Source organism: Lissotriton vulgaris, chromosome 3_2, assembly GCF_964263255.1.
Source record: "Lissotriton vulgaris chromosome 3_2, aLisVul1.2, whole genome shotgun sequence".
NCBI lineage: Eukaryota > Metazoa > Chordata > Amphibia > Caudata > Salamandridae > Lissotriton > Lissotriton vulgaris.
The window spans coordinates 274,667,960-274,685,964 of NC_141690.1; the positions used below are offsets into that span (position 1 = coordinate 274,667,960).

The 18,005-nt window shown below is 48.0% G+C and overlaps 1 protein-coding gene across 3 annotated transcripts in view; it reads left to right on the forward strand.

Moving 5' to 3' along the window:
- Positions 1-18,005, forward strand: part of PCGF1 (polycomb group ring finger 1) — a 174,431-nt gene that overhangs the window by 116,113 nt on the left and 40,313 nt on the right. The window lies entirely within an intron of this gene.

The window sequence follows — 18,005 nt, forward strand, 5'->3', positions numbered from 1 at the left end:
GGATTATGGAACAGGTCGAATGAGGCACAGAAGTGATTATGGAACAGGTCGAATGAGGCAGAGAAGTGATTATGGAACAGGTCGAATGAGGCAGAGAAGTGATTATGGAACAGGTCGAATGAGGCAGAGAAGTGATTATACAAGGGTCCTGGCGTTGTAATTATGATGAGGTCACTAGGGTATTGTGCAATAATATAATGAATTAAATATAACTTGACAAAAATATTGTGTCCCAACTGTTGTTAATAAAAATGGCACCCCATTTGTGTTAGTAATAGAAAATCTACACCAAGTTGGGCGATATTTTTGTAAACTGTATTGAGTGCTCCATATTTATGTCGGATGATGAGTGTTCTGAAACACAGCTGTGGCTGGTGCTGCAGCATCCGAAGTCCAGAGGATGCAGACTCCTCTGAGGGATTTCAGGCAGAGAAGGTGGGTTTTAAAAGCGGGTTTTGGGTCCCACTGTAACAAATTGATTTTTTTGTCCGTCCCAAATACATTCCTGACAGAAACAGAGTAGATTGTTGTGACCTTGCTGCACATGTTCACTGATGTTTCTCCCCATTTGTGAAAGTGGGGGGTCTCCTTCATCGGGCTCTGCAGAATTCTCAGAAAGAAAGAGAATCGAGCTACAGGGACTAGGGCCTGCCATGGCTGACATTGACGGATCCTTTTGTTAGGTGCTATCAGTTTCTTTTTCAGATGGTTTGAAATGTAACCGTTTTGTTTTTCTCGGGGCTTGTTGTGGTTGGTGACAGTGTTTGTTAATGTTGTGAAGTAAGAGAAGTCTGGAACAAGTAGGTATACATGGGAGCAGGTATCCTATTGGTTGGTTGGTCCATATGCTGGGCTTTGCGTTTGTGTAACAAAGATTGGGGTTGTGTCCTACACTGTGGCCGGGTAGGACAACGTATAATGCTATAAAACAAGAAGGACCCGGTCACTGTTTTGTTCTGCCTCTGCCTGTACTTTATTTTACGCAGAATCACACCCTAAGGTAATTAATCCTTGGATGTTTGTACTTGATTTTTTCAAATAGTTACAAATTTCAACACTTTTTTGAGGACATTTTTAACAACGTCTGAGGTTTGTTCGTTGCCGTGCACAGAACATATATTTACATATACTATAACACTTTTTACAATACCACAAAAAATTATGAATAAGTACGTTTCACTATTATACAATACATTTATCACTAACAAGTTTTTCTGACTTCAAAGTTGTACCCTACTAAATGATTATGCCAGGTTTGTGGATAGAAATTTCGTATTTGGTATAAACCTGGTCACGCAAAGGCTTTAAACCTAATGTACGTTTTTTTATGCAATTGCACTCATGGAAATGAATCGAGCTACAGGGATTAGGGCCTGCCGTGGCTGACATTGACGGACCATTTTGTTAGGTGTTATCAGTTTCTTTTTCAGATGGTTTGAAATGTAACCGTTTTGTTTTTCTCAGGGCTTGTTGTGGTTGGTGACAGTGTTTGTTAATGTTGTTAAGTAAGAGAAGTCTGTAACAAGTAGGTATACATGGGAGCAGGTATCCTATTGGTTGGTTGGTCCATATGCTGGGCCTTGTGTTTGGTCATTGCAGGAAGAGAGAGCTGTTCATTCATAGAATCTTTTTGTATTCTGGCATCAAGCATACTTGTCTGGTTCCTTATGGGCTCGGAGTTCTAGCACCAACTGGCTATATGCTTAATTTCGCTGATCTAGGTGGGCGCCAGTGTGCAGTCCAGTGTTTGAAGCATCCCAGTTGATAAGGAGGTGAAGTAACCACAGAAAGACCAGGACAGTGCTTGCATGCTGTCACAGATGAGCAATGTTTTGCAATGATTCGCAAAGCTCATCTACCAATTCTTAACTTATTTGTAATTAAGTCACATCTGTTGCAAATATGTATAGATGTGTGTATTTACAAAGCACAAACTGACACAACAGCGCACTGTACATGGGGAGGGGAAACTTTTGCTTGCTTCCTGTTATTGACATTCTGGCAAACTCTGTTAGTGAGTTGGTTCGGCCTCATGTCTAGGCTTGTGACTCAGGCCTTGAAGGCATGAAGTGCTGCCCTTCAAGCAGACGATGACTGGACCAGATCCAAACTTCAAGTACATGTTTGTGTTATTTTCACACGGATGGATCTTAATGTTTCTGTTGGCGAGGAATACTCCAAGGGAACAGTATTCGAATTCCTCTGATGAGAGACTCTGGTTATGTTGTATATCAAAGCGCGCTGTGCTCCTGCAGTTGTCATTTCTAGTAGGAAGTGAACTGCTGCAAGTCTGTCAGGCCCATTCATGCAACAGGAATGTTGAATAGGGCTTAGTGATCATCACTGTCAAAAGCTGCTGCTGGGTCGAAGACACTTGGGCCACTGCAGTTGGTCAAAAGGAAGGTTGTTGTCACCCACTGACTGGTTGCGGTCTCTGTCCTGCTGTGTGACCTGAATCACAGCTGTTATCTGTGCAGGAGTGCGCTCATCTGCTGGGCACAGACTGCTTTCTCATTGATCTTTTACAGCAATGGGCATGGATCATTGGCAAGTAGTCGACCTTAGAAGCTTCTCTCCAGTCTTGAGGGAAGTGGAGGATGCTTTGGTTGAGGGGGTTGGTTGGTTGGGGACGAATGACTTAGATTGAGCCAGGAGTTCTTCGTCTGTGAATAATTTGACAATGGGATGTCATCCACCTCTAATGCATGGCCTTGAAGGAGTTGAGAAGTCTGGAGAAATTGGTGTTCGTGAAGATATAGTAGTCCAACTCCTCTGGTGCTGGTGCAGCAGAACCCATACTACCCGCTCCATCCCGTTTCCTGTTTTTTTTGTTTTCTCTTGATCATGTTGCATTTGACTGTGGGGTTTTGGAATTCCAAGTATCCTGGACTTACTTCTCTGTTAGAGACTATGTTGGTTGGGATGTCCGAGGCTTCGATTACTTCAAGGAGGATGTTTTTACAGGAGCCGCTTCGTTTTGCGGGGTGTGCCAAAGGGATTCATGGTTTATAACGGACCCACCTAACTCAGACTACACCTTTCACAGCAGGCGGAGAAAGCCACAACCGAGAATGCGAACAGAATATTGCTAATATTCGCTCCACTGGAAAGAGCAAACAGGCCAGGTTACCACAAAGAGCATATATTCTAGATAAGAAATACAGCAATCGCATCCAAAGGCCCAGAATCCCTCCCGAAACTGAAAACTCAGAACTCCTCCAATGTTGGATGAAGCACAGACAGTTCGCCTTTTATGCTTAACACAGGAGTTTTCCCATGGGTCAGTTCAGGGTGGCCCTCTGGTGTGTGTGCATCTCCTATTACCTTTTGGACTGGTAGAGTTTCCAAGCGTGCTTGAAGACACCTTCAGGACACTGAAACAGCTGTACTCCTTTTCGAACTGTCTGTGGTGTTACCTTTATCAGTCCAGTCCCTGTGAGCCATAGTGCAGGAAAGTTTGAATTTGTTGAACAAACGATGGCTCCACCTGGGGTACAACGTTGCAGGCACTAGTTGGACAAATTGGAGAAGGCCACTTTACAACCGTATTAGAAACACAGTAGATTTCTTGTTCCATTAATACCTTGTCAACATGTACACCGTGGGGTCCTTTTGATCCAGTCTGCGTATCTGAATTTCCGTTTGACTGTTTCAATATCCATTCTTACCCTGTCACCTGTACTCTCCTCTCTATGCACTTGGATTTTCACCTCTACGCTTTTGTGCACCAGTTCTGTTGTTTAGAGCTACAGTCATTTGAGAAATTATGTTACACCTTCAATGGTTTTTTAATGTTCTTTTTCTCACATTTATCTGGTCCCCATAAAATATCACCATCGATGAATCTAACCTTGTGTGAAAAATACCACACAAAGCTTTCATTGTGTAATCATTTAATAAACTCAGCCAACATTAAGAAACCTTATGTGGGAGAAAGCGTGCCCTCATGCGTCCATATCCATTGCAAAGTTAATTCCATCAAGTGCTGCTATAAAAAAAAAAAGTACACACGATTTCGTGATAATCAGGAAGTGGTACCCAACTGTTCATAAGATGATCGTTTGTGGTTCTCAGAGATTTAAAAAAAAATTGCAAATTGTTACTGGGAAGGGTTAAAAAGAAGTTTCCAAGCAATGACTACTTCATTCCACTGCGGTGAAGGTTATTTACAGATGGAGAAAGTTAGAAACATTTGCCAAAATGCCCAGGAGTGGGCATCTCGGCAAGGTCAGCCTAAGCTCCGATGTTTATGATGCTCCTTGGGGTCACTTGCCAAGTCGACATGGAAGTAAAACTGTGCACAGTTTGGTCCGCGTTGAAGCACATCAGGCCTACAGAGTTCCTTTTAGCCGTATTGAGGCACCTCCGGCCTACAGAGCTGATTGTAGGTGCGTTGAGGCATCTTGGCCCTACAGCTGGGGTTTTATCCTTGTTGAGCGACCTTGGCCTTACAGAGGTAGTTTGAGCAGCTTTGAGACACCTTGGACCTGCATTGACAGCCCTCCGGCCTAAAGAGCTGTTCTTAAATACGTTGAGACACCTTGGACCTGCATTGACAACCCTCTGGCCTAAAGAGCTGTTCGTGCAGCATTGAGACACCTTGGACCTGCATTGACAGCCCTCCGGCCTAAAGAGCTGTTCTTAAATACGTTGAGACACCTTGGACCTGCATTGACAACCCTCTGGCCTAAAGAGCTGTTCGTGCAGCATTGAGACACCTTGGACCTGCATTGACAACCCTCTGGCCTAAAGAGCTGTTCGTGCAGCGTTGAGACACCTTGGACCTGCATTGACAACCCTCCGTCCTAAAGAGCTGTTCGTGCAGCATTGAGACACCTTGGACCTGCATTGACAGCCCTCCGGCCTAAAGAGCTGTTCGTGCAGCATTGAGACACCTTGGACCTGCATTGACAGCCCTCCGGCCTAAAGAGCTGTTCGTGCAGCGTTGAGACACCTTGGACCTGCATTGACAGCCCTCCGGCCTAAAGAGCTGTTCGTGCAGCATTGAGACACCTTGGACCTGCATTGACAACCCTCTGGCCTAAAGAGCTGTTCGTGCAGCGTTGAGACACCTTGGACCTGCATTGACAACCCTCCGGCCTAAAGAGCTGTTCGTGCAGCATTGAGACACCTTGGACCTGCATTGACAGCCCTCCGGCCTAAAGAGCTGTTCGTGCAGCGTTGAGACACCTTGGACCTGCATTGACAACCCTCTGGCCTAAAGAGCTGTTCGTGCAGCATTGAGACACCTTGGACCTGCATTGACAGCCCTCCGGCCTAAAGAGCTGTTCGTGCAGCGTTGAGACACCTTGGACCTGCATTGACAGCCCTCCGGCCTAAAGAGCTGTTCGTGCAGCATTGAGACACCTTGGACCTGCATTGACAGCCCTCCGGCCTAAAGAGCTGTTCGTGCAGCGTTGAGACACCTTGGACCTGCATTGACAGCCCTCCGGCCTAAAGAGCTGTTCGTGCAGCGTTGAGACACCTTGGACCTGCATTGACAGCCCTCCGGCCTAAAGAGCTGTTCGTGCAGCGTTGAGACACCTTGGACCTGCATTGACAGCCCTCCGGCCTAAAGAGCTGTTCGTGCAGCATTGAGACACCTTGGACCTGCATTGACAGCCCTCCGGCCTAAAGAGCTGTTCTTAAATACGTTGAGACACCTTGGACCTGCATTGACAGCCCTCCGGCCTAAAGAGCTGTTCTTAAATACGTTGAGACACCTTGGACCTGCATTGACAGCCCTCCGGCCTAAAGAGCTGTTCGTGCAGCATTGAGACACCTTGGACCTGCATTGACAGCCCTCCGGCCTAAAGAGCTGTTCTTAAATACGTTGAGACACCTTGGACCTGCATTGACAGCCCTCCGGCCTAAAGAGCTGTTCTTAAATACGTTGAGACACCTTGGACCTGCATTGACAGCCCTCCGGCCTAAAGAGCTGTTCGTGCAGCATTGAGACACCTTGGACCTGCATTGACAGCCCTCCGGCCTAAAGAGCTGTTCTTAAATACGTTGAGCACCTTGAACCTACAGAGGTAGATTTAGCTTTGTTTAGGGACTAAAACTACCTCATCGCAGTCCTGGCCCTACAGAGTTGAGGCACCTTGGTGCCCCAGATCTAGTTTAGACTTTTCGAGGCACATCAGGCCTACAGAGCTAGTTTTATGTGCGTTGAGGCACCTCCGGCTTACAGAACCTTTGTTCATCAAGCTAGTGTTAGCCCCTTGGAGGCGCCTTGGGCTTACAGAGCTAGTTTAAGGCATCTTGGACCTGCAAAGGTAGTTGTAGCTGCAATGAGTCAATTCAGACCTGCAGAGCTAGTTCAGCAGTATTGACGCACCTTGTGCCCTCCGATCTGGTTTAAGCTGTTTTGAAGCACCTTGCCCTACAGAGGTAGTTTGAGCAACGTTGAGGCACATCAGGCCTACAGATGTAGCTCTAGCTGCATTGGGGACCTTTAACCTAAAGATATCGGTTTACGTACATTGAGGCCCCTCAGGCTTACTGAGTTAGTTTTAGCTGCATTGAGGCACCTCCGGCCTGCAGAGCTAATTGTTGGGGTTTTGGGGCGCCTTGGCCCCACAGAGCTAGTTTTAAGTGCTTTGAGGCACTTTGGCCCTACAAAGTTGGTTTTAGGTGTTTTGAGGCACCTCGGCCCTACAAAGTTAGTTGTTGGTGTTTCGAGGTGTCTTAGCCTAATAGAGCTCGTTTTGGCTACGCTGAGGCCCCTCAGACCCTACACGGCTGGTTTAGCTGCGCTGAGGCCCCGTGGCCCTACAGAGCCGGTTTTGGCTGCGCTGAGGGGGGCCCTACACAGTTGTTTTGAGGGCCCCTGGCCCCACAGAGCTGGCTTCAGCTGCGCCGAGGCCCCTCAGGCCTGCAGCTAGCCTCGGACGCCTTTAGTTTCTGCAGCCCTGGCTCCATCCGCCGGCCTCATCCCCGCTCCCCCGCCATGAGCTGTGTGCTCCTCGCCTGCCGGTGTCCCCGATGGGTCGATACTCATTAAGTCCTACACGGCTCCATGGAGCAGGGACGCAGAGCGGCTCGAGTGGCAGTTAATCAAAAGCATATTTACCCGGCCCGGGCCGGAGCCGGCGGGGTCAGCGCGTCCCCGCAGATGGAGCCATTGATTTCTCCAAAGACGCGTCTCCGTGCGCTCCCGCCGCCTCGGATCAGATGTAATTATTGGTGCATTGTGGCGGCGGGGCACCGGCGCGGACTGTAAATAAGCATCCGAGGCCCCTGCGGGGGGAGCGGGCTGCGCAAAGGCCTAGGCATCGCCAGCAGCGAGGGCTTCTGTGCGTGGATCACCGCCGCCGTGCGCCCCTACGACACCTCACCGGCTCCAGGAGCTCGTCCAGGTTCAATCATTCCTACAGGCACAGATCTAGCAAAGGCCACTGACTGCATTCAATGCTGTGACCTCAGGAGCTCGATTCATGGGCCGGTTGGAGGAACGTGAGGTGTCCTGGGTCAGTCTTTACTACAGGCACAGGTGTAACAAAGGCCACTGACTGCATTCAATGCTGTGACCTCAGGAGCTCTGTTCATGGCCCGGTTGGAGGAACGTGAGGTGTCCAGGGTCAATCTTTACTACAGGCCCAGATGTAACAAAGGTCACTGACTACATTCAATGCTGTGACCTCTGGAGCTCTGCTCCTGGCCCGGTTGGAGGAACGTGAGGTGTCCAGGTTCAATCTTTACTACAGGCACAGGTGTAACAAAGGCCACTGACTGCATTCAATGCTGTGACCTCAGGAGCTCTGTTCATGGCCCGGTTGGAGGAACGTGAGGTGTCCAGGGTCAATCTTTACTACAGGCACAGGTGTAACAAAGGTCACTGACTGCATTCAACTCTGTGACCTCAGGAGCTCTGCTCATGGGCGGGTTGGAAGAATGTGAGGTGTCCAGGGTCAATCTTTACTACAGGCATAGCTGTAACAAAGGTCACGGACTGCATTCAACTCTAACCTCAGGAGCTCTGCTCATGGCCCGGTTGGAGGAACGTGAGGTGTCCTGCGTCAGTCTTTACTACAGGCACAGATGTAACAAAGGTCACGGACTGCATTCAACTCTAACCTCAGGAGCTCTGCTCATCGCCCGGTTGGAGGAATGTGAGGTGTCCAGGGTCAATCTTTATTACAGGCACGGATCTAACAAAGGTCACTGACTGCATTCAATGCTGTGACCTCAGGAGCTCTGTTCATGGCCCGGTTGGAGGAACGTGAGGTGTCCAGGGTCAATCTTTACTACAGGCACAGGTGTAACAAAGGCCACTGACTGCATTCAATGCTGTGACCTCAGGAGCTCTGCTCATGGCACGGTTGGAGGAACATGAGGTGTCCAGGTTCAATCTTTATTACAGGCACGGATCTAACAAAGGTCACTGACTGCATTCAATGCTGTGACCTCAGGAGCTCTGCTCATGGCCCGGTTGGAGGAACATGAGGTGTCCAGGTTCAATCTTTATCACAGGCACGGATCTAACAAAGGTCACTGACTGCATTCAATGCTGTGACCTCAGGAGATCTGCTCATGGCCCGGTTGGAGGAACGTGAGGTGTCCTGGGTCAATCTTTACTACAGGCATAGCTGTAACAAAGGTCACTGACTACATTCAATGCTGTGACCTCAGGAGCTCTGCTCATGGCCCGGTTGGAGGATCGTGAGGTGTCCACGGTCAATCTTTATTACAGGCACGGATCTAACAAAGGTCACTGACTGCATTCAATGCTGTGACCTCAGGAGCTCTGCTCATGGCCCGGTTGGAGGAACGTGAGGTGTCCACGGTCAATCTTTATTACAGGCACGGATCTAACAAAGGTCACTGACTGCATTCAATGCTGTGACCTCAGGAGCTCTGTTCATGGCCCGGTTGGAGGAACGTGAGGTGTTCAGGGTCAGTCTTTACTACAGGCACAGGTGTAACAAAGGCCACTGACTGCATTCAACGCTGTGACCTCAGGAGCTCTGCTCATGGCCCGGTTGGAGGAACGTGAAGTGTCCTGGGTCAATCTTTACTACAGGCACAGGTGTAACAAAGGTCACGAACGTCATTTAATGCTGTGACCTCAGGAGCTCTGCTCATGGGCGGGTTGGAGGAATGTGAGATGTCCAGGGTCAATCTTTATTACAGGCCCAGATCTAACAAAGGTCACTGACTGCATTCAATGCTGTGACCTCAGGAGCTCTGTTCATGGGCCGGTTGGAGGAACGTGAGGTGTTCAGGGTCAGTCTTTACTACAGGCACAGATGTAACAAAGGTCACGGACTGCATTCAATGCTGTGACCTCAGGAGCTCGGTTCATGGCCCGGTTGGAGGAACGTGAGGTGTCCTGGCTCAGTCTTTACTACAGGCACAGATGTAACAAAGGTCACGGACTGCATTCAACTCTGACCTCAGGAGCTCTGCTCATCGCCCGGTTGGAGGAACGTGAGGTGTTCAGGGTCAGTCTTTACTACAGGCACAGATGTAACAAAGGCCACTGACTGCATTCAACTCTGTGACCTCAGGAGCGCCGCTCATGGCCCGGTTGGAGGAAAGTGAGATGTCCAGGGTCAATCTTTACTACAGGCACAGGTGTAACAAAGGTCACGAACGTCATTTAATGCTGTGACCTCAGGAGCTCTGCTCATGGGCGGGTTGGAGGAACGTGAGATGTCCAGGGTCAATCTTTATTACAGGCACAGATCCAACAAAGGTCTCTGACTGCATTCAATGCTGTGACCTCAGGAGCTCTGCTCGTGGCCCGGTGGGAGGAATGTGAGGTGTTCTGGGTCAGTCATTCCTACAGGCACAGATCTAGCAAAGGCCAATGACTGCATTCAACTCTGACCTCAGGAGCTCTGTTCATGGGCGGGTTGGAGGAACGTGAGGTGTCCACGGTTAATCTTTATTACAGGCACAGGTGTAACAAAGGTCTCTGACTGCATTCAACTCTGACCTCAGGATCTCTGCTCATGGCCCGGTTGGAGGAACGTGAGTTGTCCTGGGTCAATCTTTATTACAGGCACAGATCTAACAAAGGTCACTGACTGCATTCAATGCTGTGACCTCAGGAGCTCTGCTCGTGGCCCGGTTGGAGGAAAGTGAGGTGTTCAGGGACAGTCTTTACTACAGGCACAGATGTAACAAAGGTCACGGACTGCATTCAATGCTGTGACCTCAGGAGCTCGGTTCATGGCCCGGTTGGAGGAACGTGAGGTGTCCAGGGTCAATCTTTACTACAGGCCCAGATGTAACAAAGGTCACTGACTACATTCAATGCTGTGACCTCTGGAGCTCTGCTCCTGGCCCGGTTGGAGGAACGTGAGGTGTCCAGGTTCAATCTTTACTACAGGCACAGGTGTAACAAAGGCCACTGACTGCATTCAATGCTGTGACCTCAGGAGCTCTGTTCATGGCCCGGTTGGAGGAACGTGAGGTGTCCAGGGTCAATCTTTACTACAGGCACAGGTGTAACAAAGGTCACTGACTGCATTCAACTCTGTGACCTCAGGAGCTCTGCTCATGGGCGGGTTGGAAGAATGTGAGGTGTCCAGGGTCAATCTTTACTACAGGCATAGCTGTAACAAAGGTCACTGACTGCATTCAATGCTGTGACCTCAGGAGCTCTGTTCATGGCCCGGTTGGAGGAACGTGAGGTGTCCAGGGTCAATCTTACTACAGGCACAGGTGTAACAAAGGCCACTGACTGCATTCAATGCTGTGACCTCAGGAGCTTTGCTCATGGCCCGGTTGGAGGAACATGAGGTGTCCAGGTTCAATCTTTATTACAGGCACGGATCTAACAAAGGTCACTGACTGCATTCAATGCTGTGACCTCAGGAGCTCTGCTCATGGCCCGGTTGGAGGAACGTCAGCTGTCCAGGCACAGGCACAGATGTAACAAAGGTCACGGACTGCATTCAATGCTGTGACCTCAGGAGCTCGGTTCATGGCCCGGTTGGAGGAACGTGAGGTGTCCTGCGTCAGTCTTTACTACAGGCACAGATGTAACAAAGGTCACGGACTGCATTCAACTCTAACCTCAGGAGCTCTGCTCATCGCCCGGTTGGAGGAATGTGAGGTGTCCAGGGTCAATCTTTATTACAGGCACGGATCTAACAAAGGTCACTGACTGCATTCAATGCTGTGACCTCAGGCGCTCTGTTCATGGCCCGGTTGGAGGAACGTGAGGTGTCCAGGGTCAATCTTTACTACAGGCACAGGTGTAACAAAGGCCACTGACTGCATTCAATGCTGTGACCTCAGGAGCTCTGCTCATGGCCCGGTTGGAGGCACATGAGGTGTCCAGGTTCAATCTTTATTACAGGCACGGATCTAACAAAGGTCACTGACTGCATTCAATGCTGTGACCTCAGGAGCTCTGCTCATGGCCCGGTTGGAGGAACATGAGGTGTCCAGGTTCAATCTTTATCACAGGCACGGATCTAACAAAGGTCACTGACTGCATTCAATGCTGTGACCTCAGGAGATCTGCTCATGGCCCGGTTGGAGGAACGTGAGGTGTCCTGGGTCAATCTTTACTACAGGCATAGCTGTAACAAAGGTCACTGACTGCATTCAATGCTGTGACCTCAGGAGCTCTGCTCATGGCCCGGTTGGAGGATCGTGAGGTGTCCACGGTCAATCTTTATTACAGGCACGGATCTAACAAAGGTCACTGACTGCATTCAATGCTGTGACCTCAGGAGCTCTGTTCATGGCCCGGTTGGAGGAACGTGAGTTGTCCAGGGTCAATCTTTACTACAGGCACAGGTGTAACAAAGGCCACTGACTGCATTCAACGCTGTGACCTCAGGAGCTCTGCTCATGGCCCGGTTGGAGGAACGTGAAGTGTCCTGGGTCAATCTTTACTACAGGCACAGATCCAACAAAGGTCTCTGACTGCATTCAATGCTGTGACCTCAGGAGCTCTGCTCATGGCCCGGTTGGAGGAAAGTGAGATGTCTCGGGTCAATCTTTACTACAGGCACAGGTGTAACAAAGGTCACGAACGTCATTTAATGCTGTGACCTCAGGAGCTCTGCTCATGGGCGGGTTGGAGGAATATGAGATGTCCAGGGTCAATCTTTATTACAGGCCCAGATCTAACAAAGGTCACTGACTGCATTCAATGCTGTGACCTCAGGAGCTCTGTTCATGGGCCGGTTGGAGGAACGTGAGGTGTTCAGGGTCAGTCTTTACTACAGGCACAGATGTAACAAAGGTCACAGACTGCATTCAATGCTGTGACCTCAGGAGCTCGGTTCATGGCCCGGTTGGAGGAACGTGAGGTGTCCTGGCTCAGTCTTTACTACAGGCACAGATGTAACAAAGGCCACTGACTGCATTCAACTCTGTGACCTCAGGAGCGCCGCTCATGGCCCAGTTGGAGGAAAGTGAGATGTCCAGGGTCCATCTTTATTACAGGCACAGATCCAACAAAGGTCTCTGACTGCATTCAATGCTGTGACCTCAGGAGCTCTGCTCGTGGCCCGGTGGGAGGAATGTGAGGTGTTCTGGGTCAGTCATTCCTACAGGCACAGATCTAGCAAAGGCCAATGACTGCATTCAACTCTGACCTCAGGAGCTCTGTTCATGGGCGGTTTGGAGGAACGTGAGGTGTCCACGGTTAATCTTTATTACAGGCACAGGTGTAACAAAGGTCTCTGACTGCATTCAACTCTGACCTCAGGATCTCTGCTCATGGCCCGGTTGGAGGAACGTGAGTTGTCCTGGGTCAATCTTTATTACAGGCACAGATCTAACAAAGGTCACTGACTGCATTCAATGCTGTGACCTCAGGAGCTCTGCTCGTGGCCCGGTTGGAGGAAAGTGAGGTGTTCAGGGACAGTCTTTACTACAGGCACAGATGTAACAAAGGTCACGGACTGCATTCAATGCTGTGACCTCAGGAGCTCGGTTCATGGCCCGGTTGGAGGAACGTGAGGTGTCCACGGTCAATCTTTATTACAGGCACAGATGTAACAAAGGTCACTGACTGCATTCAATGCTGTGACCACAGGAGCTCTGCTCGTAGCCCGGTTGGAGGAAAGTGAGGGGTCCTGGGTCAATCTTTATTACAGGCACAGATGTAACAAAGGTCTCTGACTGCATTCAATGCTGTGACCTCAGGAGCTCTGCTCATGGCCCGGTTGGAGGAACGTGAGGTGTTCAGGGTCAGTCTTTATTACAGGCACAGATGTAACAAAGGTCACTGACTGCATGCAATGCTGTTACCTCAGGAGCTCGGTTCATGGGCTGGTTGGTGGAAAGTAAGAGTTAAACTGTATTCTGGCCACGATTTGGTGACCACGAGTGGCAGAATTATTTCTAGTACTAGATTTAAAGGACCAGGCAGGTCCCCTGAAGCGCAGGTGAGGGGGCGCGTGAAGGGCCGAGGCAGATTCACCGTAAAACATGAAGAAACCTCATGAGGTGTTACCAAAGTGAGAAACGAAGACACCACAAATGCTCCTGACCCCATCTGCGAATCTGCCTCCTTCTTTTTCTTGAAGTTTCATAAAATTTCAACAACTGAAATGTGCATTACGGACACTGAACATTTCTTGTAAGGGAATACCTCTAGAAATTCTAAAAAAAAAACTCATGAAATGCAAAATGACCCCTCTGGTTCGAGGAGAAATGTCCCCATCAGCACATTTTCTTTACAAACTGCGCCCTCAGACAAACCATTCAGTATCGCGGCGCATGAAATGTAGAAATGTTTAGAATTTCGTTCGCATATATGAACTTTTAGTCCGATCTGTTCTGTAGCAATCGAGCACTTGGACTTTTCTTGGACTTTAAGATGCTGTTCAGTTTTGTTTTTTTGTTTTATTTTAATTTTAAATGCCTTGTTATTGCTTAGAAAGCAGACTGGTGGAGAGGGCTCTGGCATTCTTGAGTGCCGGCAGACATGGTTTAGGTACCACCGAAGTCTTAATGCAGGTGGACAGGTGATGGAACATCTGGTCACTCGACCAAAGCTGCTCACGGTCCTAGGTAACCGTTTCGAAAAGATGCTTGAGTTTGCTCTGCTTGACTGCTTGAAGTATCAGAGAAGAGCAGAAAGCTCCATAGGGTGGGGCGTGGGTGGTTAGAGGTGGTCTTCATTGCAGCCGATGGCCAATGCCAGACTGCCAGGTACCCCCTGGATGCTCCTGTACCAGGGGTGTTGGCCCACCACAGCCTTTCCCTTCATGTGGACAGATCCCGCTTTAACCAAGGGTAGCGGGCCTGCTGCACTAACATGGACGCCTGCAGCGCGGACTGCTGCTTTTATCCGGTACCGCGCACTTACTGCATAGGCCATCTTTGGCAGACCAGATCTAGCAGCTTTTCATGCACTTGGCTCGAGGTCTTTCATATACCCCACCACTTTCTATACGGATAGGGCACTTCTACACTTTAAGAGCTGTGCTCGTGCAAGCTGCGCAGCACGAATCCCACGTGCTGTCTGCCACGAGCCCCAGTGCCCCGTGACCCCTGGTGGAGTAGGAAGGCAGTCCTGGTTGAGAAGCAGTGATTCCCTTCATTGCCTTGGTGACCCTGGTGCCACTGCACCGCCTGCACTATTGATGGCTACGCCCCTGCCATGAAGCTGGGCAGGTGTAAAAAGATGTCTTCGATTAGCTGAGTGGTTTCAGAGCTCATCTGCTCCCTCCGCTCTCTGGGCACTTCCGATTGGTGGAGCAGTAGGTGTCTGGGCCGGTCTGAGGCTCCTCTGCATTACTTCATTCACCCCTTGTCTCTCTCACCCTTCCTCATCCTAGACCTGCATCTATGAATTCACGCATGTTTTAGCACTGTTAATAGTTTGAATTGTTTGATTACAAAAACCTTTTCACATCAGATAGTTCAGAAATCCATTGCTTTGCAAAGATGCATTTGTGTCCCTGTCATTTTGCTGCTTGTGCACCCCCTGACGGTGTATGTCAGCGCTAATACTTTTTTCCAGTTAGTTATGTTTTAATTGACGAGTTGCTGCAAACATAAGATGTTCGTTCTCCTGCAAAGGATTGTGGCAGGACTTGGAAGTCCGGCGCAGTCCTGAGTGTGCTCTCTTTGCTGCTTCCATTGCCTCTCTAATGCTACCGTGTAGGTTGCATCCACGTACAGCCTTAGAAACGTCTGTTCGTGAACAGCACATCCACAGTCCCGTCTGCATGTTGGGCAGGATGCTAAGTGTGTGGGTGCCAGCCCTTGAATGACGCAAGATCAGGCTCAACGTGGTAACACCCTAGACGTCTGCCACTCTTTTGGCGAAAGGGTGATGTGGGGTTGAGTCTTCAATAGTAGTAAAGCTTTTTCAGTCATTTAAGTGTAAAAATGTGATTATTATTTGGGGTGCGCGACTGCACACCTCATGGAACAATGACGACCCTTGCCACAGTAAACATTCAAAGTCACTAAATTGACTGGAGGTCAAGCGTTTGGTAGCTATGGCACAGAACAGACCGGCTTAACTTAGGGCAGTGTGTGGAATATTCATTCAGTACTAAAACAGTAATAATCTCAAAATGCAAAACAAATAAAGTCCCAAACCCAATTAGTAAACTAGAGTAAAATGTAATAAACAAAATGTCACCAAAGTGACAAAAATCCAACCAGGGTAACCCGAGATGTACATTTTAAAAGTTGTAAGTAGGAATATCGCCAAGAAGCACAAAGTGCCAATGATAGTCCATGATCACGGAAGATGGAACCCAGGTGCAGTTTGATATTTATAAAAAATACTACTTCACCATTCAATTTTTTTTATATCAAAATAGTTGTTTGATTATCTTTCTAGCTAGACCCATTCCCAAGATGCAGTTTTAGAATTCAATCTGGTCTCTGGTTTTCTGCGTAGGACGGCTAGGGCTGCAACGGTAAACAATGGCTTTAGAGGACTAGTCTTTGTAAGGGCATATTAACTTTTAATTTCTACATGTCATACTTTTACATACCACGCACCCTTCCTTGTGGACTGCAAGGCGTACATAGAGGTGATTTATTCATATTTAAAAAGTGGATCTTGACCCTGCCATAAGGGTTTATGTTGACCAGTCGAATTGTAGTTTTTACACTACTACGGTCAAACTACACATGGCGGCCTTAAGCTATGTTTGCGATGTCTTATTTGCATAAGTTATGATCTCCTGAGAATGTTTCTCCGAAGTAAGTGTGCTATAATTGTGATGGGTATTAATAGGTTTTTCAAATATTTGTCTATTTACGTTATAGTATATGTTTACATTGTTGTGAGCTAATATTATATGTTCTTTACGATTATCATTTGTATTGTGGTTGCTGGGTTCGTTTCACCGTACCTGCCGCCTCTGACCGTTTGATACTGTAGTTCTCCAGTATTGATATCTTTTATAGATTCACATGCGACCTGCACTCCTTCCCTTTTCATGTTCACCTCCCTTACTGCTCTTATTGCCTTATAGTACTTGTGCTCGAAATCTGAGGTATGATGGTCCTGCTGGGGAAGGAGACTATGGTCTGTGCTCTGATTGGCTAGAGTTTGGATGTTTTATAACAATGGTAATAGGTTTCTAAAAGCTAGTGAATTCTTATGGGTATTTGAATGTTAATGTTATATTATACTATTTTACTGTTATTGTGGGACTCTCACCGTGACGACGAAGAAGATTCAAGCATATAAATCTATAAATGAAATTAGTACCGGTGAACCACAGTGTACAGGTAAGTAACTTATTTTTTATCAACTGTTCCCTACAGGTATATCATCCGCTAGCCCACAGGACTTCCAAAATAAGCTCATTGGGAGCTGTACAACCCTCTTTCAGAGTGTCTTACCATGTAACTTACAGATGCTGATGCTCAGTTCAACTGTAAAATATAGCATCCTTTATGGCGTTCAGTTGATTGCAAAAAAATGTAATACGTGGTATTCCTTCAGGTTCAGATATTATTGTAGGCACATATGTCTTTTTCTGCCTGTTGAATGTAATGTTTTCATAAGAGTGGTAGACATGATTGCTTGCTCCCGTCACTTGGGACCACTATTTCTCTTTTAAGCGCTGTGATACCCTAGCAGGTCTTGTCCGCGCTACATAAAACACTAAAATACATATTAAGGGAAATTATTTTCTTTAAAAAAAAAACTTTTCTCCCGCTCACTCCTCGTGGAAATTGTAGACTTTAGTTCATGTTCTCACACTTACTACATTACCTGATCTACGATAATTTAGGTCAACCAAGTGGGGGAGCCACTGCAAATGTTTGTGAACACTGACAAGTTGTGAAAAGCTGTAACTTTGCCTTTGCATTTCCTTTGAGTTGCTTGGCGCCTGGAAGCGGTTTGTGGCATCGCTGCACTTTACATCTAAACAAGACCACTCACTGGCACACTCCCAGGAGCACCTCCAAGGTGTCGTTCAGGACTCTGGCGCAGTTGTGCCATATATCTCCACTTATATCAAATTCAGCAGATCCCAATTCTGTGAATCAGGAATGTACAAGCTTTCTACAATTTAGCTGCCTTTTTTTGTATTGCATGTATTGATCATTTACTGGATTCAGACCCTATATTCTCTGTAAGAAGTAAACTTAATTGATTTTTTTACCTTATCACAGTCTTCTTCCTCATCACACTCCAGCATTACTGTGCAGTGTGTCTCCTTTGCATGGCAAATACTAATGCTGCAGTAGGTATTTTGCAGTGCATTAACAATTTTGCAAACAGTGCTAGAAAATGGTGTTTACATCCCCTTGGGCGCGGCCGCGATTCTGCACCTGTGCGGCAGAATCGCGAGTGGGCGGGTTTATGACTGCCCCAGCCGTCATCAGCACACGCCCACCGTAGTGCATGACAGCTGGGGCCGTCATCAGCATCGAAGGGGTTAAAACACTTCTGTCATCTGTTTCTGCTTTCAACCTCGTCGGCATCCCATCAAGTGTCCTCAAGTTATAAAATGCCTTCCGTTTTTCAGCCAGGCAAACCTAAAAACTGGTATGCATGAAATAAAGAATTAGGAATTTTAAATTCTAAAGACCGCATCTGACTT